The sequence below is a fragment of the Leopardus geoffroyi genome, chromosome E2, assembly GCF_018350155.1.
Source record: "Leopardus geoffroyi isolate Oge1 chromosome E2, O.geoffroyi_Oge1_pat1.0, whole genome shotgun sequence".
In the NCBI taxonomy this organism is placed as follows: Eukaryota; Metazoa; Chordata; class Mammalia; order Carnivora; family Felidae; genus Leopardus; species Leopardus geoffroyi.
The window spans coordinates 37197764-37223655 of record NC_059335.1 but is presented as its reverse complement, the minus strand read 5'-3'; the positions used below and the strand labels follow the sequence as shown (position 1 = coordinate 37223655).

General features: G+C 38.9%; 1 long non-coding RNA gene and 1 pseudogene across 1 annotated transcript in view; one reads left to right on the top strand and one right to left on the bottom strand.

Annotated features, from left to right (window-relative positions):
* Positions 1-11441: 11441 nt before the first annotated feature.
* LOC123578417 lies at positions 11442-14128 on the top strand (annotated as a pseudogene).
* Positions 14129-20659: 6531 nt separating this feature from the next.
* LOC123579251 overlaps positions 20660-25892 on the bottom strand; it is a 113581-nt gene continuing 108348 nt past the window's right edge. The window contains exons 4-5 of the long non-coding RNA XR_006702698.1: positions 23068-23325; positions 20660-21218 (exon numbers count right to left, since the gene is read on the bottom strand). This is a non-coding gene — a long non-coding RNA (uncharacterized LOC123579251). The remainder of the gene's footprint in view (positions 21219-23067; positions 23326-25892) is intronic.

Below are 25892 nucleotides of genomic sequence, written 5' to 3'. Positions count from 1 at the left end.
AGAAAGAAAGCAATGGAGATCTTGGAGCATTTTTTCAAATCTTGGTCTCATCACTGACAAACACATCTATGACCCAGACTACCTAAGGGCAGGAAAAGACTCACCCAACCACAAAGGAAAAACCTCATAATGCACATGACATCAGATACAGTACATAGAAAACTCAGTAGTGGCATTAACAACTCAGGCAACAGCAGATGTTGGTGAGAATGTGGAGAAAGACAATCTCTTTTGTGTTGCTGGTGGGAATGCAAACTGGTGCAGCCACTCTGGAAAGCTATATGGAGGTTCCTCAAAAAACTAAAAATAGAACTACCCCACAACCCAGCAAGTGCACTACTAGGCATTTATCCAAAGGATACAGGTGGGCTGTTTCAAAAGAACACATGCACCCCAATGTTTTTAGCAGCACTATAAACAATAGCCAAAGTATGGAAAGAGTCCAAATGTCCATCGATGGATGGATGGAAAATGAAGATGTGGTGTGTGTGTGTGTGTATATATATACATACATATATATACATACGTATACACACACACACACACACACACACACACACACACACACAACAGAGTATTACTCGGCGATGAAAAAGAATGAAATCTTGCCATTTGCAGCTACGTGGATGGAACTGGAGGGTATTATGCTAAGGGAAATTAGTGAAAGAAATATCATATGACTTCACTCATATGAGGATTTTAAGAGACAAAACTGATACAGAAGGGAAGGGAAACAAAAATAATATAAAAACAGGGAGGGGGACATAACATAAGAGATTCAAATATGGAGAGCAAATAGAGGGCTACTGGAGGGAGTGTAGGAGGGAGGATGGGCTAAATGGGTAAGGGGCACTAAGAAATCTACTCCTGAAATCATTGTTGCACTATATGCTAACTAATTTGGATGTAAATTAAATAATAAAATGGATTTAAAAAACAAAAAGAAAACTCAGTAGTGGAGCAAAATTAGATGAAGGTTAGTCTAAGGCTACCCAACATATTGCTTAAAAGCAAACTCAAAAGGATCTCTTTCCAAGTAGCTGTGTTCCAGCACAAAGCTCAAGATCATTTACAGATATGCCAAAGTATTCAGCAACAACAAAGCTAAAAGTCACAATGTACGGCATTCCATTAAAAGCTATCAGTTAGGCAAAGAGGAAGGTATGATTCTTCAAGGAAAAAAAAAAAAATCAATAGAAGCAGACCAAAAAACACCCAGACACAGGCATAACACCTTTTATTGTACTTCACAAATACCTACATATTTTACAAACTAAAGCTTTAGGGCAAGCTGGCATCGAGTCTGTTGGCACCATTTTTCCAACAGTGTTTGTTCACCTCAAGTCTCTGTGTCACATTTCGGCAATTCTCACAGTATTTCAAATTTTTCACTATTTGTTATGTTCATTTGTGATCCATGATTACAACTTGCTGAAATGGTTACATTTACATGATATTTATGTTTACTCTAGAGCTCTAATTTTATTAGCTATTTTAACTTTTAAATTCATTTGTACACTGGTATTTTGAAGACATAATGCTATTGTACACTTAATGAACTACAGTGTTAACATAACTTTTATATGCACCGGGAAGCCAAAAATTTCATTTGACTCACTTTATTGTGATATTGTCTTTACTATGGTAGTCTGAAACTAAACATGCAATACTTGCAATGTATGCTTTTAATAGAACGCCTAGAAAAGGACATTAAAAATGTTATCATATTTCCTTATGCTCAGGAAGAAAATGGGAATATTAAATATGTTAGCAACATGAAGATATAAAATAAGTTAAACTTCCAGATGTGCAAACTATAGTGTCTGCCATGAAAAACACATTGGTTTTCACTGATATCAGAATAGATGCTTCAGGAGAAAGGATTTATGAACTTCAAGACACAGCAACAGAATCTATCCAAAATGAAATACAGAGAGGAAAAATGCAAAAAGAAGAAAAAAAACGTATCAGTGAGCTGTGGGATAACTAGAAGTGGACTACCATATGTGCAACTGGAGTCAAAGGAAAACAAATCAGGGAAGGATAAAAAGATACATTAAATACAAACAAAAAATAAAAAATTCATTTGAGGAAATAATGGCTGAATTCTTTCCAAGTTTAATAAACGCTATAACCCCAGAGATCCAACAAACTCAATAAATTCCCTGTACAGCAAACATGAAGAAAACAATGCAAAGGCACATTTTAAACCAATTGTTAAAAAACTATAATAAAGGAGAAATCTTTCAAGTAGAGAAAAGCTTACGTTTTACACAAAAGAATGAAGAATGGTAAGAGTTCTCATAGGAAACTACCCAAGTCAGAACTGAACTCTACTAAAGCAAACAGTCAACCTAATAACTAATAGCATAAAGAAATAAGCCTTCAAAAATAAAGATTAAATATTTCTTAGATATATCAAGCTAAAAGAAGTCTTTCTTAGATATATCAAGCTAAAAGAATTCACCAGCAAACCTGAGCTACAAGAAATGCTAAAGAAGTCCTTCATACAGAAGGAAAATGATACAAAAAGGAAATGTGTATCCGCACTAATTAAGGGCACCAGAAATTATAAAATGTGAGTAATCATAACATATTTTCCTCTTTCATCTCTGTAAAATGAATTTAATGTCTATTATAAAAAATGACAGTGAACTGTAAGGCTTATAACATATTTAGAAGTTAAATATATGACAACAATGTTACCAAGGCCGGAGTGGGGGGCAGGTTTGGAAGGGGTCATGAGAATAGGACACATGAAGTCATAGAGTAATATTTAAGTTATAATGTAAAGATGCACAATGAGAAATAATGGAGACTTCTCAGAAGGACCCAAGAGCATACTGATGGGCCCCCCATTCTGGAAAAAATTTGAGCATCTAAATAAGTATTAGATTATAACCCACTGAATAAATTAGGACTCCATGAATCCATATTGATACAAAAGACAAAGAATAATTAGGAAAGCAGAGAAAGCTCTGCTTTTACTTTACCCCGAAATTTCATACTTGCCTGATGTGTAAGGCAGATTTTTTCCATCATACACATGGATGGTGTTCTATAGACCCCGTCTAAATTCTTTCTGTTATAAATTGGTAAGCTAGCTCAATAAAATGAAAGACTCATTAAACTGCACAGACAGCATACTTGATTGAAGGCATGAAACAAAACCTTATCTATATTTGGAATTTTTCTTGTTATTGCTTTTATTGATTCAGAAACAATTTGATTTTTTATTTGCTTATACATTTGTCTATAACTTTCTGCAATCTTTATGAAAATTCTGTTTTCATGATACGCCTGACCCAGTTGTGAAATCCAAGGGAAAAAAAAGGATAGGATTTTGATAAACTTATCGTAGCTGACTCTCTGAACTTTTAAAATGAAGATGGGGCGCCTGGGTGGCTCAGTCGGTTGGGTGTCTGACTTTGGCTCAGGTCATGATCTCACAGTCCGTGAGTTCGAGCCCCGCATTGGGCTCTGGGCTGACAGCTCAGAGCCTGGAGCCTGTTCAGGATTCTGTGTCTCCCTCTCTCTCTGACCCTCCCCTGCTCATGCTCTGTCTCTGTCTCAAAAATAAATAAATGTTCAAAAAAATTAAAAAATAAGGGGCGCCTGGGTGGCGCAGTCGGTTAAGCGTCCGACTTCAGCCAGGTCACGATCTCGCGGTCCGTGAGTTCGAGCCCCGCGTCAGGCTCTGGGCTGATGGCTCAGAGCCTGGAGCCTGTTTCCGATTCTGTGTCTCCCTCTCTCTCTGCCCCTCCCCTGTTCATGCTCTGTCTCCCTCTGTCCCAAAAATAAATAAAAAACGTTGAAAAAAAATTAAAAAATAAAATAAAATGAAGCTATGTGTTCCACATTAGTACTGAGCTTGATCTATTTGGGAATTTTTGAATCTGAAATAACTGCTTATGGGTAAAACTGGCTGGTGTGTATGCACTCCCTGCCCCATAACTGACAAAGATCATGTTTAGTACTTCTCGACAATAAAACAAAGTTAACTAGTACTCTCTAAAGACAAGCTACAGAGGGGCACCTGGATGGCTCCGTTGGTTAAGCATCCAGCTCTTGATTTTGGCTCAGGTCCTCATCTCACAGAAGATTCCTGAGTTTGAACTTCACAGTCAGCCTGTGATTTTGCTTGGGATTCTCTCTCTCCCACTCTGCCCTTTCCCTGCTCACACACTCCCTCTTTCTCCTTCAAAATAGACAAAAACAAACAAATAAACAAAAAGACTAGCCACAGAAATAAGATAAACATTTTTAGTCTCAATTTCTTTGTATTTTGATACCACATATATCATAAAAAATGGCCATTCCAGTAAAATTTAACAAAAACTTTGAACAATAGACCCTTATCATACTAGGCATGTAAGTTGTATGTATGCATATTTTGGAAAATAAAAATTCTCCAGGGAGACAGTGGAACTTAGTTTCCCTCCTTCCATCAATCCTATTTATGGACTGCCAGTAACTATTCTAGGTTTAAAATATAAACTCCTTACAATCAAGTTTTATATGCTGACCATGACTGTCCCATCTTAAAAGAAAAATTCAGGGGCGCCTGGGTGGCCCAGTCGGTTAAGCGTCCGACTTCAGCCAGGTCACGATCTCACGGTCCGTGAGTTCGAGCCCCGCGTCAGGCTCTGGGCTGATGGCTCAGAGCCTGGAGCCTGTTTCGGATTCTGTGTCTCCCTCTCTCTCTGCCTCTCCCCCGTTCATGCTCTGTCTCTATCTGTCCCAAAAATAAATAAACGTTGAAAAAAAAATTTTTTTTTTAAATTTCAGGTAACATTTTATTGTCTGATTTGAATATGGATTATTTTTCTTAAATCTCTAAAAATGTCAAGTATAATCTAGGTATTGAGACTAACAATAAATATTATTAAAGTAATTTGGAATGACTGTTGATACAAGTTCTCAAAAATACAGGTTCTGGGATTTATTTACAGACCACTATGAGACATACCTTAGAAAATTATCTTCAGGTAATAAATACTTCAATGAGATCCTTAAATAGAATAAAATCATCTTTATTTTCTCAGTACAAGAAATTACTTCATTTTCTTCCTAGATATATTTTAAGATGAAATGGTAGAGTATAAAGACATATTATTGCCTGTACCAAAAGGCTGAGCATTTTCAAATTTCAAATGTATTACAGGTGGCAATCACAAAATAACCCTGTAACTACATTATAGATAAAGGAAAGGCAAACATTTATAACTTTCTTTAGTTTGTTCTTTTACTATAAAATCATTTAATGTCCCCTCCACCAACACACACATATCTACACTTCCAGTGTTTTAAGGCTTTTTTTTCCTCTTCTTTTTTGACAGTGAATGAACAAGAGAGTTAACTTAAACTCAATAGTCAATATACTACTAGCATGAAAGCACTGAACTTTCCCAGATGAAATCATCATAGACCTTGATAATCCTCACCTTGATCCTTTAAAAAGTCAAGCCTTCTAAGCCAAAAATATGATTTGAGTTACTTGGTTATTACCTAGTAAATATGGTATCAAAATTTTAAACTTACAATTAAAGAACATCCAAAATACAAGTAATCCAAAAGCCTCACGCTTGTCTCCAGGATCATTTCAAAAAGGATTAAAGTTAAAAACAAACACACAAACAGAAGAAAGACTATTTAAATATCAAACTTCACCAAATAACATGAAAATTTATTTGAAAAAATGAAAAGTCAGGGGCACCTGGGTGGCTCAGTTGGTTAAGTGTTCAATTCTGCATTTCAGCTCAGGACATGATCTCATGGTTTTTGAGACCGAGCTCTGCATGGGGATGGGTGGGGGGGGCGCCTGTCAAAGTGGAGCCTGCCTGGGATTCTCTCACCTTCGTTCTCTGCCCCTCCCTCCCTCATGCGTTCATGTACTCTACATAAACAAACATTTGAGGCACCTGGGTGACTATCAGTTGAGCATCTGTCTTAGGCTCAGGTCTTGATTTCATGGTTGTTGAGTTTGAGCCCCGTGTCTGGCTCTGTGCTGACAGCTTGGAGCCTGGAGCCTGCTTCAGACACTCTCACACTCTCTCACTCTCTCACACTCTCACACTCTCACACTCTCACACTCTCACACTCTCACACTCTCACACTCTCACACTCTCACACTCTCACACTCTCACACTCTCACACTCTCACACTCTCACACTCTCACACTCTCACACTCTCACACTCTCACACACTCTCTCTCTCTCTCTCTCTCTCTCTCTCCCTCCCTCTCTCTCTCTGCCCCTTCCCTGCTTGTGCAAGTGCATGCTCACTCACTGTCTCAAAAATACATAAACACTTAAACATTTTAAAAGGCTTTAAAAAATATTTTTAAAAAAAAACAAAATTTAAGAAGGTATTTGCCCCTTATTTAATACAGAAAACCATCCAAGGTGTGAATAGTCCCTTCGCTTATGGAGTCTAGCAAATTCTTCATTTGCTTCTTTTGTTAATAGTACCATCAACTTATCAAAGACTCATCCATTTAGAGATTTGAGCCAACAAGAAGGCCAGGATGATTATGATATGCATACATACAATTTGACATATGCAGGGGGTGAGAGCCCCACTCTCATTTTCCCGACCAACATAACAGGGCAAGGGAGGAGATTGATGGACCCAAGAAGGCCAGAGCAGAACACATGGGAAGTACACTTGAAACACAGAATTAAAGAAAGCTCATCCTTGCTTGGCATAGTCCTAAGGCTGTGTTTTCAAAAATGAAGACAGAACCATCCAGATCAATTATTCCCAGGTGTGATTATCAAACCAGCATCCCACTGAGCATTGTGAGGTTGTGTGCAGTAAGTCTATGAGCAGACTTTGTGTTTGTGTCCATGTATTCGGCAGGAGTTAGGTAGAACATCTGAAATTGAGTGGTGCTTGATTAAGCAAAACAGCAAGTTCTCAGGAACAGCACTGAACCTGTTAAGCATATCAGAAGATGATTAGGGGGTGAGTACTTATTTAGTACTTTTTTAGTAGTTTAGTGAAACTACTTTTCAGGTGAATCCTTTAACCTAGCTGATGTTAACAGCTCCATTTTTGTCCAGAGCTTTTTTATTTGCTGTACTCTCTGAAACATCATCCTTTGTCCCAGATTTTTGTTAGAGTCACTCAGGCCTCATTTCATATATTTTCTCTCACCAACCTATCTAGAGACCCCACCATCATTCCCACCCCCAAATACTCTACCGTAGGACTCTGTTTCATTGAATTCATAGTACTCATCGCTAGGTAAAAACACCTCAAAAAGAACTGCCTTCCCTGCTGAACTGACCTGCCCTCACTTATAATGTAACCTCTTTGACAGCAGGGATTTTTATGATTTTATGGAATAGATGCTCTATACTCAACTCCTATTAGGTGACCAATAAATGCTTATTGAACCCTATCAACCAGAATTTAGGACAGGTTTTATTACAAAGTAACTGCTTCTGTATATAACTGAAAAAATTTACTGAGATCCAATTTGCTCAAACATATAATGAGAGCCAGGAGTGTTTTACTCTGCTAACCTAACGGTAAATATCAATAATAGACTACATGGGGGTGTATAACAGACTCCAAAATGATTGTCTAGTTCTTTCTCAGTAAGAAATTAAGAACCACGAGCCAGTGTCGTTCAGCAAACAGCATCCAGATCTTAGAATAAGTTGTGCTGGTCTGGTCTTTCCTCTTGTTCTTTTGGGGTTTTTGTTTATTTACTTTTGAAAGAGAGAGAGAGCACAAGAATGAACATGGCAGAGAGAGAGGGAGACAGAGAATCCCCAGCAGGCTCCACATTGTCAGCACGGAGCCCAACACAGGGTTCAAACCCAAAAACTGATCATGACCTGAGTCGAGATTAAGAATCAGAAGCTTAACTGAGTCATCCAGGCGTCCCATCTTTCATCTTTTTAATGTGTCCTAAAGTGCTGTGCAGCCCTGCTGTGTCCTACAACTTGGTTTTTCCCATGTTTCAGAATTCTTCCTAGTATTATTTATGCCTGATCTTACAAGTGATCACAGTATTTTTCAAGTTTGCAATTCTTACCAATTGACTGCTATCAGGTTGCTCTGTTAATATACTTTGCCACCCAGGACGATGTTTTTTTTTTTTTCCTACAGAAAATCTAGTGATTTTCAATCCTACTTGCAGTGTTACCACCTGCACAATCTTCCATTGTTATTAGTATATACATAAGGATAAAACGTTTTTCAATATATTATGGCCAACTTTAAAAATCTGTATTCAAGGTGTTTGAAAAATTTGACAATTGTAAAACAAAATGAAAACAACTTAAATGAAGTTTTGAAATATGACACTAACAGAAAATTAAAATAATAAAGGCCAGATGACTATCCCCAAAGTCCAGTTCCCTTCCCTGAGGATAGCCCAGGAAAGTTCAGGGTATGTTTTGCAGGGGGAAAAAATGTCCCTATGCATTTACAAATATATACAAACATATGGATGCTGTATTTTGAACATAACTGGTTTTTGTTTGTTAACTCTTCACTTGCTATGTGTGTTTTCTATCAACCCAGTGCCAAGAGGGGAGATGCCCTCTGCCTCTAGACCCTTACACGGCTCATTGTTGGAGAATTAAAACATGCCCAAACCCACAAGAAGATATACCTTGAAGTGAAACACCAATGAAAAACACTTACTTTTTCAAGTAATGCCTGGATGTTTTTAATGGGACATTGATTGTTATGCTGATGGAGAACAGGTGTCAATTGTGATGAGATGGAAAAATAACAAACTTTCAACGAAAGTTCTGTAGAACTAGAACTAAAACATCATACTGATAGTCCTATTTTGCTGTTTTCCACGACTACTATTAAGTGGGAGGAGGGATGAAAAGGGTGATATTCCTCATGGTAGCAGCACAAGTGGTAGTTTCTCAGTGTATGGTCCATGAACCACGTGATGTCAAATTTTGGGGTCTGGAAGTGAAAGGTCAACAAAGAATTCTTGAGGAGTCTTCAGCACAAAGAAGGTGGTTTTATTCAAGTATGGAGACAGAACCCATGGGCAGAAAGAGTTGCAATGGGGTTGGGAGGAATGGTTGATTATACACTTACAAGTTGGGAGGCGGTTAGGGAAAGCCTAAGCTTCTAAGGAATTTGGAAGCAAGGTTTCCAGGACTTTGAGGGGTTAGCTGCTGTTAGAGTAAGGTCATTTACTGCCTAGTAAAACCTTAGTCATGAGACCCTTCACATGTATATCAGTGCACCATATGCTTGGATATTGACTGCTAAGGTCTATCTTGGAGAACAGCGGTAGGAGTAGAGATAAAGGAAGTTTCCAAAGGCATTTTCATATGTTAAAGTAGACCTAACCGGAGCTGAAAGGTAGGCTAATAACAAACTAAGAATGCCTTAGCCTCTAACAAATTATTTACATTACGGAAGATGAGTAGCTTGAGGAAGGTCCATGAGCTCTAAGTTATAAGGAAATTTAATTTGTCTTTGTTCTCCATATCACCGCTCGTATATAAAAGAATAGTTAATGCATGTTTAAAAAGTGTAGGGCCCTCACCCAACCAAGCTGACACGCTGCTCTGGGGCTTCCAGACTCCAGAACGTTCCTGGGTTCAACATGGGGAGGTAGAAAGATCCTGAGCTCACCTCATCCCACAGACAAACCAAATCTGTATGCACATATGGAACAACTCCCTCTGAAAAAAACCCTAACATCTCAGCTGAGCCACTCGTGCATATCCAGTGAAAGAAGGACCACAAGGAAGCAGGAAGCAGAGTCTTGAGGTGCACCAATCACCAGCCCCCCAACCCCACCTGAAGTCCACAGCCATGTACAGTGTGGGGAAGTGGGGCCTTCCCCTCAGGGAGGAGCCCCCAAAACACCTAATTCTGAAAGCCAGGAGGGCTCCTGAGCGCGAGACCCACAGGACTACAAACAACCAGACACCGGTGGACTCACCCGTCCCAGGGCTCAGCAGAGGCGGCCGGTCCGGAAGTGCCGAGACTCTCTGCGAAAGATGCGCATTTTCTAATCGCAAACCGTGGGTCTGAGGTGCCAGGGCGTCTAATTTAACACACACTCAGAGGCTGCTGGTCGGCAGACTAGCTCCCACGCTGCTCGACTCCAGCGTCTCGCCATCTTTGTTTCGAAATCTAGGCCCCTCCCCCCACCAGGTGCGGTCCATCACCCACAGGTGGTGTTATTCCTGCCGCAGGAAGATCTTCTTCAGCTGATAGGGTGAGTGTTACCCTCTGAAATTGCAAAGGAAGGCCTCCTCTTATTGGACTCAAAGTTTTGAGCTTTCATGGATTGTTCTTAAAGCTATCTGCCTTCTTAAGTCTGAATGGACTGAAGAAAAGATTGAAATATTTATAAAAATCTTCAGAAATTAATTTCTGTATATTCTGCGGGAAGAACATAGTTTGCCAGTATTTTATTTTTTTATTTAGTTTTTTTTTTTAATTTTTTAATGTTTATTCACTTTTGAGAGAGAGCACGCAAGCAGGGGAGTGGCAGAGAGAGAGGGAAACACAGAAACCAAAGCAGGCTCTAGGCTCCAAGCTGTGAGTGCAAAGCCGAGAGAGCATAACCTGGGCCACCCAGGTGCCTCTCATTTATTTAGTGTTTTTTTTTTCTCTTTCTTTCTTTTTCTTCTTTCCTTCCTTTCTTTCCTTCTAGAGACAAAGAGAGCATGAGCAGAGCAGAGGGGCAAAAGGAGAGAGAATTTTCTTTGAGAACGAGCACACGTGGAGGAGGGGCAAAGACGGGATTGGGGGTGGGGTGGGGGGATCCAAAGCAGGCTCCACACTGAAAGCAGATAACCTGATGTGGGGCTTGAGCTCATGAACCAAACCGTGAGATCATGACCTGAGCCGAAGTCAAAGTCTTAACCGACTGAGCCACCCAGGTGCCCCAAGAGAGAGAATCTTAAGCAGGTTCCAAGCTCAGTGCAGAGTGATGCGGGGCTCAGTCTCATGACACTGGGTTCAGGTCTTGAGCCAAAGTCAAGAATCAGATATCAACCAACTGAGTCACCCAGGAGCCCCAACAGTTTGTGTGGTATTTTAAGTCTAAGTGTAGAAACTGTGTACAAGTGTAATTAGCACAGGTCTTTGCATTTTTCTGGTTCACTTGATCATCTAGGAAAGACCCACAAAATGTTTTCCAAAATGTTCTGGAGTTTTGTATGACCAGATCTAGTTATTCTTGTCACTTTGCGAAATGCCTGGCCTTGCTGACAGAGCAGTCTCTTATGTCCCCTAGGTCAGCACTTGATATGATTCCTGAGATGTGGGACCCTCTTGGCTTCCTCAGCTTCTTCCAGTCCAGCACTGCCCAGTGTTCTCTGTGGCTCCTGCCAATGACTTTGATCCAAGAAGCTTCCTCTGAGGCAGGAGTTCCTATTTTTCCAAAATGCACATTTGTTACACTGAAAATTGTTAAATAAAATATTTTGTGCTCTCAAAAAAAAAAAAAAGCCTTCATGATGCTGGGCACATCAATCATGCAGCCCTCTATCTTGGCTCACCCACCCCTGCACTGACCCCAATACTGCCCTCTTCCTACTATTGCCCTCCTCCAATTTGTCTTCTACTCTGTTCTATTTGGCCCACCTCCCGTCCCCACACCTACTGCCCCTTGCTCTACCCCAAGTTCCCAGGTACCTTGGACGCTGTTCTCTCTGCAGTGAGGTGCATTTTGGGCCCACCATCAAGCATGCAGTATGTTTCAACCAAGTCTGAAGAGCTTCTACATCAGGTTGATCAACTCCACCCAGATCAAAATCCTAAAGCTGGAAGTGCTGAGCAAACTAGTTAATGAAACTAAAATCCTTATTGTCCTACAGAAATGCCAGACCTATATTCACAGCATGGTCAGAGACTTTAGGGCATCATGATCCAGGCCATTGGACGCTGTGCAGCTAACATAGGATGAGTCTGTGACACCTGCCTCAATGGCCTGATGCAGCCACTGTTTCACCATGATGCGCTATTCATCACAGAGTCAGTGGTCATCATTAAGAAGCTGCTGCAGATGCAGCCAGCACAGCACGAGAGTTCATAAGCTGGCAAAGCTCACAGACAACATCTAGGTGCTCCTGGCTTGAGCCAGGATCCTGTGGCTCATTGATGAGTACTGTGAGTAAGTCTCCAGTATTCACCTGATGTCCTGGGAAAAGCGGCCAAGTCCTTCACAGCAGAGCAGGACACCATCAAACTGCAGGTCATCAACTTGGCAGCCAAGCTCTACCTGACCAACCCTAAGCAGAACAAGCTGTTGACCCTGTATATACTAAGTCTGGCCAAGTACCACCAGAACCATGATATCTGTGACTTACCACACTTCACCTGGCATGTTATCCTCTCTTCAGAGCAGGATGGAGCCCTCAGCCACCATGCAAATAAGCTCCTTCTGGCACCCAAAGCAACCCCAGACTTGGGAGTCATCCTTCAAAGACCAGACCACTTCCAGCCAGGCTCACTATCCCACCTACTAAATCCAAGGCCACAGGATACCAAGAGCTTCCAGACTGGCCAGAAGAAGTTCTAGACACATCTGCATGCAGCGTGGAGGTATCTGAATGGACCAAGTGTTCAATATGGCAGAAGAGGAAAGAGAGGAAGAGGAGTCAGGCCCCCCAGAGTCCACAGATAGACACCCAGAGTCCAAGAGTGAGTCAGACAGTGAGAGCAGCAGTGAGAGCAGCTGAAGGGTCCACCAGTGAGTCCAATAGTGAAGACCAAGATGAAGGTGAGGAGAAAGGGAGAAGGAGTGAGAGTGAACCCAGTGAGGAGGAAAATGAGAAGGGGAAAATGAAGAAGGTGCCAGAGGGACAAGGAGAAGGTTTGTCTTAAGGGCAGAGATTCCAGCTGTAGCTCTTCAGCTTGAGAAGACATTGGAGCCTGAGGAGCAGCAGGTGGAACCTGCCTCCTGAAAGGAAGAGAAAACAGAACAAAACAAAATTAAAACCTGCCTGTGGAACAAGTAACCCTGCAGCCAAAGAAATGTCTTGGCTTGATCTAGAGGACTTCTCCCTCCTAGCGTCCAGCTTGTGTCTCCTCCTACAAGTGTATCCACCAGTCTGGCTGCTGGCCTGGAGGGCCTGACATTCACAAACAAACAAACAAAAAGGCCCTGATGCCCTTCCTGCTGGGTCCAGTATTGAGGGTTGGAAGGCAGGAGCTGTGGCACCTTGTAACTGGTGAGGGCATCCAGCCTTTTTGTCCAGGGCCCCCACATGGTATCTGTGCATACCCACTTTTCCAACAGCTCCAATACTCCCACCAAGGGCCTGCAGATGGGCACCCCTAAACTGCCTGCAGGTATTAGCATCCTGAAATTGAGCCCCTGGCACCCAGAGAATCTGTCACTGCTGTAATGGGCATTAATTTCTGTGACTCAACTTAGGTGCTCAACTTCCAGCTATGAATCCAAACCCAACAGTTTCACATCTCCATTCAGCCACCCATTGCATAGCAGATGACCCCTGAGTGTGTTCAAGATTGAAAATGAGTTCAAGAAGGTATAAGCAAAGCTGATGGACATGAATGAGATTACAGAGAAGATCAAGCTGCCAGACACCTGTCAGAGTGACCACAGTGTTTTACAGAAAGTGACTGCCACTGCCAACCTTGATTGTGTCTCTTGTCAGACATATGACAAGTACAGGTTTGAAGGAAGGATGCTAACCAGTGGGACACTGGCTCTGCTAATCCTGGACACCCTGCCTGCTGGAGCTGCCTCACTGATAGTCAACAGTGAAAAGATGGTGACTGGCACTGTGCTGGTGAGGGACATGGTACATGGTCTTATCCAGTAATTCCCAAGCATTGTGACCTCTTTGGCCCCTACCTGTTACTCCATCATGACATCTGGGCTGTTAGCCTCTCTCTTTCTTTCCCTCACATCAGACTTCTTATCCAAGATAGCATCCACGGGGATCCTCTCTCCATCTGGTCATGACTAGGCTCCCCCAACAATTCCCCTCCCCATGAGTTTCCAGTGACCTGTGCAGAGAGACATAGCAGCTGCTCCCTTCAGTCCTCCCAGATCTCTGTAGCTATTTATGTAGCAAGATCTCAGTATTCTACCTAATATATTTTATAACATATATACATGATGGATAATACCTAGACTTATTGTGATCATTTTGCAGTATATACAAATATCAAATAATTATGCTGTATACCTGAAACTAATATAATGTTGTATGTCAGTTACATCTCAATAAAAAATAATTACATAAAATAAAATGTGTATTTCTGAGCTATAGTCCAGGACCGTCAAGTCAGAATATCTGGGGGTGAGCCTAGAAATCTTCCTTTAAAAAGTGTTCAAGATGATTTTAAAGCAGCATAAAAGTTTTTTTTTTTAAAGTTAATGGCATGCCTTAGACACCTCTAGTTTCACCCTTGCACCCTCTCTATCCTGGGCTTTTCCATATTGGACCAGCCCTTCAGAGGGGATTCTGATAAACTGTCACTGAGGCACCTGAGAAAATTACTAAAAAGGTAAATAACTGATATCTCAGGATGCTGCTCATTCTACAGGAGCTAGTCAACAATACTCAAACAAATGAGCATCTGCTAAGACACAGTTCTTGAGAGGCAATTCTCCAAACTCAAAGAAGAGTGGGATTTCTAACTGTAAGGAGTTTACAATCTCATAGGAGACAATGTTACACATAAAAGTTATGTGAGGAAAAAAGAAAATATAGCCACCTTAATTACTTGGGTAACTGTCTTGACGTTTAAATCTACTTCAACTATAGAGGTTGAAACCGTGAATAGTCTTCTAACCTCCAGTCCAGGGTTTTCCATCAAATATCCCAAATACATAATCATAATGTAGTCTAGAATTTTTAGATTCTTGTCTGGAAATTTATTTTGGTTTACTCTATCTATAACAGACTATAACCTAGAATTTAAAAGTATGTCTCCTTTCAAATATCCTGGATTATTTTCTCAAATTAGAATCAGAAATTCAATCACTTTCAAATCTTCTACTGCTTTTGTAGTCAAAAGTAATACATGACAGCTGTTATTTTTCCATTCATTCAATCAAATTAGTAAACCCAGAGTAATCTGTATCCTTGGATACTAAAGATTGTTAAAACTTAGTCCCTATTCTTATGATCCAAAGCTTGAGAGATATAGTATATATTTATCTATATCTATATACACACACATACATATATATATGTATATACATATATATGTGTGTATGGCATATATATATATATATATATATATAACCATATGTCCTGATTTTAGAATATACATACATATACGTATGCAACATATCACAGTATATCACTGTCTGATTCACTCTCAGATTCTGGCTGCTTATCTGTGGATTCTGTGGGGCTTGACTCCTCTTCTCCTTCCTCTTTCCCCAGATGGAACACTTGGTCCATTCAGGTACCTCCACATTGCTTGGCAGATAATGATTTTAGAATGCATGGAAATGAGTGAAATTACTACACAGAAAGTAGTTCTATATAAGTTGGGTAGAGAGGGAGCACATATTTTAAGCCAGCAGGGATATGGGTAGGTGACAGATAAGGCAAAGAATCTTATTTTAGCAATGCAGAAGTAAAGGACCTGTAATGATCTACTCAGTGAAAAGAATGTGCTCCTTAAATAGTCACTATCTGACATGCTTTTTCCATTTGGTAACTAGATTAACTGTGACACAATAGGATTTAGGGCATGGGGAGGGAAGGAAGAAGAGCTCTCAACATAGAACAGAAATAGGGCTAAAGAATGGGGTTGCCTTGCCCCACCAAGTGGAGATATGTCATTTGTGAATGAAGGCACCCATCAAAGAATTTCCAGTGTGAAATCCTGGGATGGCTTCGTTTGTCACCCAGCCCCCTTCTCCTAGCTGTGGCAGGAGTCTCAGATGCTAATTGTCATCATAAGTCCCTAGATTTACACACTGAACACTATGACATAATCCTGGATGAAGACAAGGAGATTGGGGAAGACAGATCTCTTCGGTCCTGCTGTGAGAGTAGAGAAAAGCAAACCCAAAGCTAACTTGACAAGTTTCCCTTTAATTGATTTAAATTAGGAATTCCTCCAACATGCAAACTGTTTTCTAATTAAGTTCGATATGAATGATGGCCCATATTGCAGGTGGTTGAAAGGTGAGTTTTCTAAAATAATAATGAATTAGGGATGTAATCTAGTTTTGTGGAGGTGTAATCCATGCTATTCAGATGACATCTTTCAACATAGTTGTGGGGGGTGGTTCCAGTGTCAGTGTTACATTATTTTAGGTTTTAATAAAATGGTAGTTCCTACTCAAAAAGCCTTCCAAATGCTAAGGTTCATTTTAAAAATAATTTTGATGGATGTATTTTTGTTCATTTTAAAAATTGATATGTGCTCATAAAAAAATATTTGGGATACAGAAAATAGAAAAATAGGAAAAAAAAAGAGTACCCATAACATCGGATGTAATCACTGATAATTCTATAACATTTTTGGTATGCAGATTCCCCAGATATACCCCCCCACAATTATCCCCTCTTTGCTTTGCTCCAACTTGCTTTTACGAAAAACCTACATTAGTACTAGCTATTTTCACTAACCAAACAAAATCTGAGGAAAACTTTCATTTTACAAAATAGTAATTGCTTTTTTGCTTTATGCCATTTTAGCTTGCAAAAGATTTCATAGAAAAACTCTACTGTTTTTTTTTTTTTAATTTTTTTTTCAACGTTTATTTATTTTGGGGACAGAGAGAGACAGAGCATGAACGGGGGAGGGGCAGAGAGAGAGGGAGACACAGAATCCGAAACAGGCTCCAGGCTCTGAGCCATCAGCCCAGAGCCTGACGCGGGGCTCGCACTCACAGACCGCGAGATCGTGACCTGGCTGAAATCGGACGCTTAACCGACTGCGCCACCCAGGCGCCCCAAAACTCTACTGTTAGTGGAGAAATCTGTACTTCTCTCATGCTTTATATTTTAACCTTTACATAATTTGGAGATCATATTAAATATTGTATATATAAAGTACATGTTTTCATGTAATATAAAGCAAATATGTGTCCATGATATTTCAATACTTTGCAAAGGCAAAGTTAATCCTTGCATACTATTTCTTCATGTAAAGTGTGCCATATTTTATTTGTCCATTCTTCTTTCAATCATAAGTGCCATTTTCGAGTGTTCAAAATTTTCAAGAAGGCTATACAATATGGATATTAATGTGCATATTTTAACTTTTAGCTGGTTTTGATTTTTTGGTTTGTTTGTTGACTTCTCAGGATTTCTTTCTAGAAATAAGATCAAGACATACCTAAGAGTGTAATGTATTTTGTGACATTTTCTGAAAAGGTTACCTCAATTTTTGCCTCACCATCAGGGTAAAACTGTCCACATACTACAACCATTCTCATATTCAATATTCTAATTTTTGTATTTGCTCATTTTCTCTAACACTGAAGCCAGATTAGTATTTATTTGATTGCTTAGAGGTAGAATATTTCCATAGGTGTTTTCAGTCAGTATACTCTTATAAAATGTCTATTCAAACCTTTTTTTTTAAATACGTGAAAATAATGTTGTCAATTCCTTATTTTTAAAGGATATGGTTGATTTGTGGATAGATTTGCCATAAAAAATGTGCATGGAAATTCACTCTTCTGTGGTTATGGCTCTCACAAAAGTTCAGTAAAATTACCTCAACTTAAACAATACTAGGAATTAATTCCCTCTGACACACACACTCACTCTCCCATCAAACTGTTTTTAGCCTTCAGTCACCTATGCAGCATGTTCAGATAGTACTCAGGAAGAATGGACCCTGGGTTCCCTTCCAAGGGTATGAAGGTGGACTCTGGGGCCTTGAACAGAGAGAAAATATCTCTGGGTTCCACATCTTCATTCTTCTCCCTACATCACTAACCACGCACCAGTGGCCAGAGAACAATATGATGGCTCCATCCAGAGACTCCGATTTCCTTTCAAAAGTTGCTGACATTTCAAAAGTTTGATCCACTAGAAGGAGAAAAATGGTTGACAGGTGGCAAAACAAACAAACAAAAAATACTCTCCTATAAAACCTCTGGTTAGAGAAATATTTGTGCTTCACAGTGAGCTCATCGGAGATAAATAAATATATAAATGAATAAATATATTATATTTCTTTATAGGGGAGAATACTGAAAATTCAATGAAATCAGTTTTGCACACCCTTTTTCTTTCTCCACACCAGCTCTCTATTACGGCAATTTTCCACAGAGATTTCAAAAGTATTAGGTTTATTGTTTCTGCTACTGCCTAAGACGACTGTCCATTAATAAATATATCTAAAATAACAGACATTTATTTTTGAGTCAATGCACATGTTTATACTTAGCTAATGGAAAAGGGGATTTACTCTTGGCCAGTTCTGTATAAAGTACATTTCTCTATCAAAAAAATATGGTTTTCTTAGCCAACCAACTGCTCTGTAAAATTTGGGATATGCTTCTATGGCAGGGGGAGGGGGGGATTGAAGTAATTCAGTAAGAAAATTGTAACTAAAAGTTCTATTATTCAGTTCATATTAAAATTGAAATGAAATGAAAATATAATAAGACTCAAAATAAATTTGAAGTATGAATATAACATGAACTATTAGTAATAATAATATTTTTCCCTGCTAGAAAGTGAATAAATGGAATACATTTCTCATTCCATTTCTCTCTCAAGCACTTCTACATGTATTGTTCCGTGAGGGATTTATATTGTCATTTATTTTCAAACTTCTGACCTTGGTTTCCTTGACTGCAAAATAAGGTTAATATTTCCTACCCCATTATACCTTTATGAGAATTACAAGAGAATTACATGTAAATTAAATACCATATAGCCTTGCATTTGGTAGGTGTTCATTAAAGTGTATTTCTATCAGGTCGCCTTTGTCTTAAGTACTATAAATTATGTATGGCATAATCCATAACCTTTTAGTCTTATTTAGAGTGGGGCAAAGAGAACCAACTGCTGTTTTATCATTTGAGAGAAAATGGCAAAACCTAAGAAAGAAAGACTTCATTCTGAAAGCTTAAAGGCATCAATTGATTCATTTTTGTCAGCACTGTCCCTCCTTTTAAAGAGGATCAATACAGCAAGATGCAGGAGAGAATCTCTCTTCTGATCATCAATGAAGGGAAACGTTAGCTATACTTTTTAAACAAATATGGCTAGCAGAGAGAAATAGGGAATGACACTTTAGGGTCCACAGTAGAGGAACAAAACGGAATGTTTGAGGGAAATGCAAAGGGACTATTAAGGGCATCTCACAAATCAAGCCTTTGTTAGGTGTCTCTGTGACTGTGAAGCTGTCAGGATTTGTTTAGCTAATGACTCTCACTTGTTAAAATTTTAACCATCGCTCCTTTTGCCGCATTTCAAAAGACTCATAACATTCCTTTTAATATTTGTTTTCTGTTTGACAATATGATTTCACATGAGTATTTCTTATCACTTAACAATATAAGGGCAGTTATTCAACTCTCGGACCCTTCATCCTCCATTCTAGTTTAGCCATTTGTTCTTGTTCTAGCAGACAACTTCTGTCCTCTTCTCTTCTACTTGAAGTTCTAGACTTCTTCCAGGATAAGCAAAGCACGCAGGAACTGAGGAAGTAGACTGGATTTAAGAAGACGGAATGTCAGGTGTCATTTTGGGGCACGTGGCCAAACTGTTGAAATAGTTGAACATTTATGGAAACACTCTGCTAAGAAATGTAACTATATCACCTTATTCAATAGCCATTATAGTACTGCGAGATAACAATTATTTTCATATTCATTTTGTGGACAAGAAAACTATGCCTTAACAAGGCTAAGTAATTTATTCAATGTACGCTGTTGGTATATTTCCAATAACCGTTGGCTATTCTTTGAAAATAAGGGCTGTGAGACAACTTGATAAAGTTTCATGAAAAAACCTGTAAAGCTTTTGGGTTTCCATTTTATAAATGAGAGTTAATTAATTTGCCTAAGTTTGCACAGCTAAGTAAGTGACACAAAAGGATTTGATCACAAACCTATACATTTGATCTTAAATCTACTCCATAGTTCTTGACTGTCATGTATCTCTTTTGGTAACTGCCTGTTAATGGGTATTGTAAATGATAGAAAAAATGATAACATTTTGCCCTTTCCCTCAATATGCTTAGAACATACCAGGAGAAATGGCTTTGATATTAAAAAAAAAAAAAGTCTAGAACCTAATGTATTTAGTGAGGATGGTCACCAGACAAAAACAGCAGAGAAACTATGAGATCAGATGAGAGAGGAGAGGTTTGAAAAAACCTGAATGAGAAATGGGTAGGCCTCCAGCCATTCTCTTAAGTGGCAGGATTATGTAAGAAGATGTGTATCAGCAATTATGAAATAAATTCAGAGAATTGACAAGACAGCCATTCTAAGAGAATGAAGCTCTTCATCCATAGTGATACAACTTTAATACTTTAGTCTCCATCTATTAAGAGATTTAAATAATGTTGATAATGGTTGTTCTGAAATTTACCTTAGGCTTAAAAAGAAAAAAAAAAAAAAGGTTTGTTGAAAAATTTTGGAATGAAAACAAAAATACCTGGGATGCTTTTTAATGTCTTTGATATTTTTAATTACCTGTAAGACCCTTTAAAATATTTGCATATTACATTCCCTTCAATATACAAACTGCATTTGAAAAAAATGTTAATAATATAATAACTCTAAGAAGTGCTGTATCGATGATCCCCTAGTTGTTAATAGGATTTTTACTTTCCTGGTTGTACCAACTTAGTATTTTTGAAAGAGTAAAATGTGGTGATTGTTCAGACCTGTTTAATCCCTGCCTCTTCTACTTACTCGCTTTGTCTGCAAACCTTTGGAAATTATTTCTTCACTTGCCAAAGAGAAGGTTTCACATTCTGAGGATTAGTGGATTCAATGAAATATATATACAGAAAGAAGCCTCGTTTCTAGTATCTAGAGACATTTAGCAAATGTTAGTTCTTTTTCGTTAGGCAAAATGCCTGCTATTATGCCTGGCAGTTATTGGGGATTCAAAACATATAGTCCTCCTAACTCTCCCCCAAATTAATAGATAATAGTTAGCAGAGAAATACTTTCATGTTACATATGTGATTTCCATGCAAAGGTTGAAGCACTCTTGATTCTTCCCCTCTTCCTCCTCATCAGCATTATGATAAAGCCAAAGGAAGTTTCTGCTTTCTCTCCTTGCTGTCAGCTGTGGATTAGAAGAAACACTAGTTACAAACTGAACAAAACACACATCAGCAGTGAATAGTAAATAATGGAAGTTATCATTATAATTAAACACCCGCTCAGCCACGAAGTCACTGGTTTTAAGTTTAATGAATAAATGAGGCACTCTGCTAATATTTTACTTTAATTTTCTGGCAAGCACAAGATAAGGGTATCTTTTAAAACTTCATTGGATGGGGCACCTGGGTGGCTCATTTGGTTAAGCATCTGACTCTTGATTTCAGCTCCAGTTAGGACCTCACGGTTTCATGCGTTTAAGCCCCAAGTCATGCTCTACACTAACAGCATGGAGCCTGCTTGGGATTCTCTCTCTCCCTCTGTCTCTGCCCTTCCCCCACTCATACTGACTCTCTCCACCCCACCTCAAAATAAATAAACTTTAAAAAAAATAAAAATAAAACTTCATTGGGGAAGAGTGAATTTTCAGCATATTTATCTCAAGGAAAGAAAGATAAAACAATTTAGAGAACAAAATTTATAAATAGGGGAAGAAGGACCTGTGATGAAAAAGAAAATATGGCACCAAAAATATTGATGACCTGGAAATCCACTAGTTGTTGTTATATAGTAAAGTTTTAAGGAGAGAGAAAATGACTCAGATGTCATTTGATATTGTTTGTGCTGCTTGATGGACTTCTTTGCAAGAGAATCATGTAATTCTCAAAATATGCATGTGAGTTTATCTTGCTGGTTTTAAGTGTCCTAAGGGTAAGATAAAAGAACAAAAGAAACATAAATGGAGAAGAAATACCTACTTGGTTCCAGGCACTTTGTATCAATGATCATTACATGAGGTAAATACACTTGAAAGAATTGACTCAGAGCTATTTGACAAATTACTCAAGATCACAGTGTTAATTCATGACGACTAAGGGTTAACACCTAGGTAAGTTTCACTAAATCCATGGTTTTCCATGATACGCTTTGCCTCCAAGAAAAAGATCTGGTCTGTGGCTCCAGGGTGGCTCAGTTGGTTAAGCGGCTGATTTCAGCTCAGGTCATGATCTCACAGCTCTAAGGTTTGGAGTTAAGAGCCCCATGTTGGGCTCTGTGCTCACAGCTCAGAGCAAGCGGCCTGCTTCAGATTCCGTCTTCCTCTCTCTCTGCCCCTCCCCTGCTCGGACTCTGACTCTCTCTCTCTCTCTCTCTCTCAAAAATAAACATTAAAAAAAAAAAAAAAGACCTGGTCTGATTTGCCATTGGTTCACCATTTTGCCTTTTTCTCTTAAGAAGGTCTAAGTGCTTACATCACAGAGATTAAACACTAACTATAGATGCACATAAGAGAGCACTCCCAAACAGATCTCCAATATCCACTCAACAAATGTACCAGTCAAATAGGATACCTGTAAGTCTGGAGAAAAAAAAAAAAAAATCAGTGTAGAAGAGCAAGAGGACACTGTCAATTCAAATGCTGTCCCGGAGGGAGAGAGTAAAGGACAAGTTTGCCTGGCCAAGAGTTAAAACTCCATTGGGATAGAAGCATCTCATTAAAGGTCCCTGACACGGCTGCACATTCGGCTCACATCACAAACCTCTTCAAGCCAAGTTCTGAGAACCTGGCTTCTGTCTAACTTGATTATATTGCTGTTAGGGCAAATGTGAAAGTCACTTCTCTAGGTACTTAAACAGTCATTTATTTTGTCCTTTTCATTTGCACATAGGCTTTCGTGAGCCCTTCTACTGAAATCAGTACTCCTGGGCGTGATCTACATTGTATTAAATTAAAGCTGGAATCCTGAGCCTTCAAGATGGAAGGCGTGAGACTTACCTACGGTTAAAGAAAACACCCACATAATTTTGTTCTTTACCCTTCCATAGGTGAAAAGTCTATCAGGTACTCCTCTTATTCAGATGGATCCAAAAAACCTTCTGATCTGATAAGTCTGCGGCAATGTTATTGGAGCAATAGAGCCCATATTTATCATCATGTTATTTAGCAGATTGCAGCTGGATACTTGTCATCCCCTTATCTCAATCTCATGCTTTGTGTAATTTTAGTTTAGTGTGGTTTAGTTTTGATTCGAAGTCAGCTTGTCCACGACGGCCTAGCTGCAGTCTGAAGTCCCCTAAGAAGTGGGGTGGGGAAGGAGAAAGTAGAGAAATAGCATTTCAAATACAGTCTCAAAATCAAAGATGGTTTTTTCTTCTCAAAAAGAAAATACAGTTTGGGAGCCACTGAATTACTACATTGATCTATTCTAGATATCAAGGAAATACATTACATTGCATAATATATCATATCATACCTATGGTTTTATATTAGATTGTATTTTGGTCCAGATGATTTTTCAGGCACAGGGCCACACTCTTCTCTCCACTCTCTCTGCTAGTTTTAAACAGAGTTATAATTCACATATAACATTATATTTTAGGTATACAACATCATGATACGATATTTGTATCCATGGTAAAATGATCACCATAATAAGTCTACTTAATAACATCTACCACTTTATACAGTTACAAAAATATTTTCTTTCTTGTGATGAAAACTTGCATGATCTACACTCTTAGCAACTTTCAAACACTATGAACTATACTCAGCAAGCTGTACATTAATCCCCATGACTTATTTATTTTCTAATCTTCTCTTTTTAGGTAAGAATTTTCTTATAAAATATAAGGCATTATATACCCAGTTTTGATACACATACAAACTTATTTTGGGGGGCAGTACTTAATACAATGTCAGGGGCACCTGGGTGGCTCACTCAGTTAAGTGACTTCAGTCCAGGTCATGATCTTGCGGTGAGTGGGTTCGAGCCCTGCATCCAGCTCCATGCTGACAGAGCTCGTAGCCTACTTCAGATTCTGTGTCTCCCTCTCTCTGTGCCCCTCCCCCGCTTGCGCTCTGTCTCTCTCTCAAAAATAAATAGACATTAAAAAGTTTTAATACAATGTCAGAACCTGCTAAAGTCTATTAAAATATATGCTTTCATTGTTATTGGTATAAAACAGTGTTGGTATGATATTGTGACTAATATTTTGCATTAAATATGTTTTTATTATGAAATTATTATTGTACACAAAATCAGTGCCCCTCCCAGGTGCAAGCCATGTAGGAGATGGCATTTGACACAACCCATGAATGATGTGAACAATTTCAATTAGTGCTGCTTTCAGAACAACTGAAAACTGGCTGGTATTGCAGTTGCTATTAAGGGCCTGCCTGCTCCGGGAATTTTTTTAAATGTTAATGTAGCAACAAAATTGCCACTTATCTACAGTATGTAAATATGAATGCATAGCATCAATATCACCACAATGCTGCTGGACTTATTTTTCCAGGAATAGACACACTGTCAGTTTTAGATTAATTTTAATAGGAATTAATGGCTCCTTAAATAAATTGTTGATGACAAGCAACACTTTCAGAATCAAGTATTCTCAGATCGGTGTCTGTAACTTGGAGCGACATCTGTATATATTTATCCCAATAGCTCATTAACTGACTCATATTTTATTTAAAGAGTCAGCTTTATGGCATATTGAGGATTTTTTAAAAAATATATTGAATACTACTACAGGCAAGACACTATTCTAGGTACTTGACATCCTTTCAGTCAAATTCCTTAGTATCTGTGTGCAACAGAAACTACTGTCCTTGTTTGTATTAAAGAAAATGAAGGACAGCAAAGGCTCACGTGTCACTGCAGGACACAGTCGAGGTGGTCAGCAATGGGAAACCTATTTCAGAAGTAACTATTATTTGTTGTTTCTCTGTTATATGCCAAGTGCTTCATAAAGGGCCTATCATTCAATGTCCCTAACCCTGCACACAGAGATATGCTTTTCATTAAAAGGTATTCACCTCTGACTCCTTTTTTATACATAGAAGAATCATCAGACAATTATCATCGTGTGATATTATGCTGCATTATAATAACCTGGCAATGTGTTGAGGGTGTGTGTGTGTGGGGGGGGGAGAATGCCACCCTGTTTTTACAGAGATATCTTTTGAGTTATTAACATTCATGATTTTTATAGCTGATCACAACTCAACATTTGAAAACTTTGTATGCTTGGAGTGGTATATCATAAACAGACATTTCGGAAGGTCCCTCTAGGCACACAAGAGTGTTTCTAGTGAAGTGAATGCAACTGTATTTGCATGTACCCTAAATATCTCTAATTTAACTGACAGAAAAATTGTCAAGGCAGATGTAAAGTCAACCATGCACTGGTTGGTGATGATGGCCTCTGTCAGAAATATGCTCCTAATTCACAGACTCCATCCCTGAGAATTTATTTTTAATTTTTGTTGTGTTGTTTTACAAAATTTCAAATTCTAGGCCCTGGGCTAAGAAAATAAATGTGTCCTGTTTATGCTTAGGCAGCCAATTCCAACATCCTTCATGGGTGGCATGGATAGTGCCTCAACCAGAGTCCCAGGCATGGCCGTCAGGCATCACAATGAACTTGAATTACAGTTCCAGTGGTAAAAGTTCAGAGCTTTATCCACTTAGCAATCGTCTTTGTTCTATTCATTCCACTTTATTAAGCATGGTGAAAATTTTATATCCCTAATGTCTTGTTTCCTTTCCTCTCTACCAACCAGACCATCGACCATATACAGACTGACTTACACACATATGTATACACACCAGCATAAAAACCTCCTCCATTTAAGCTA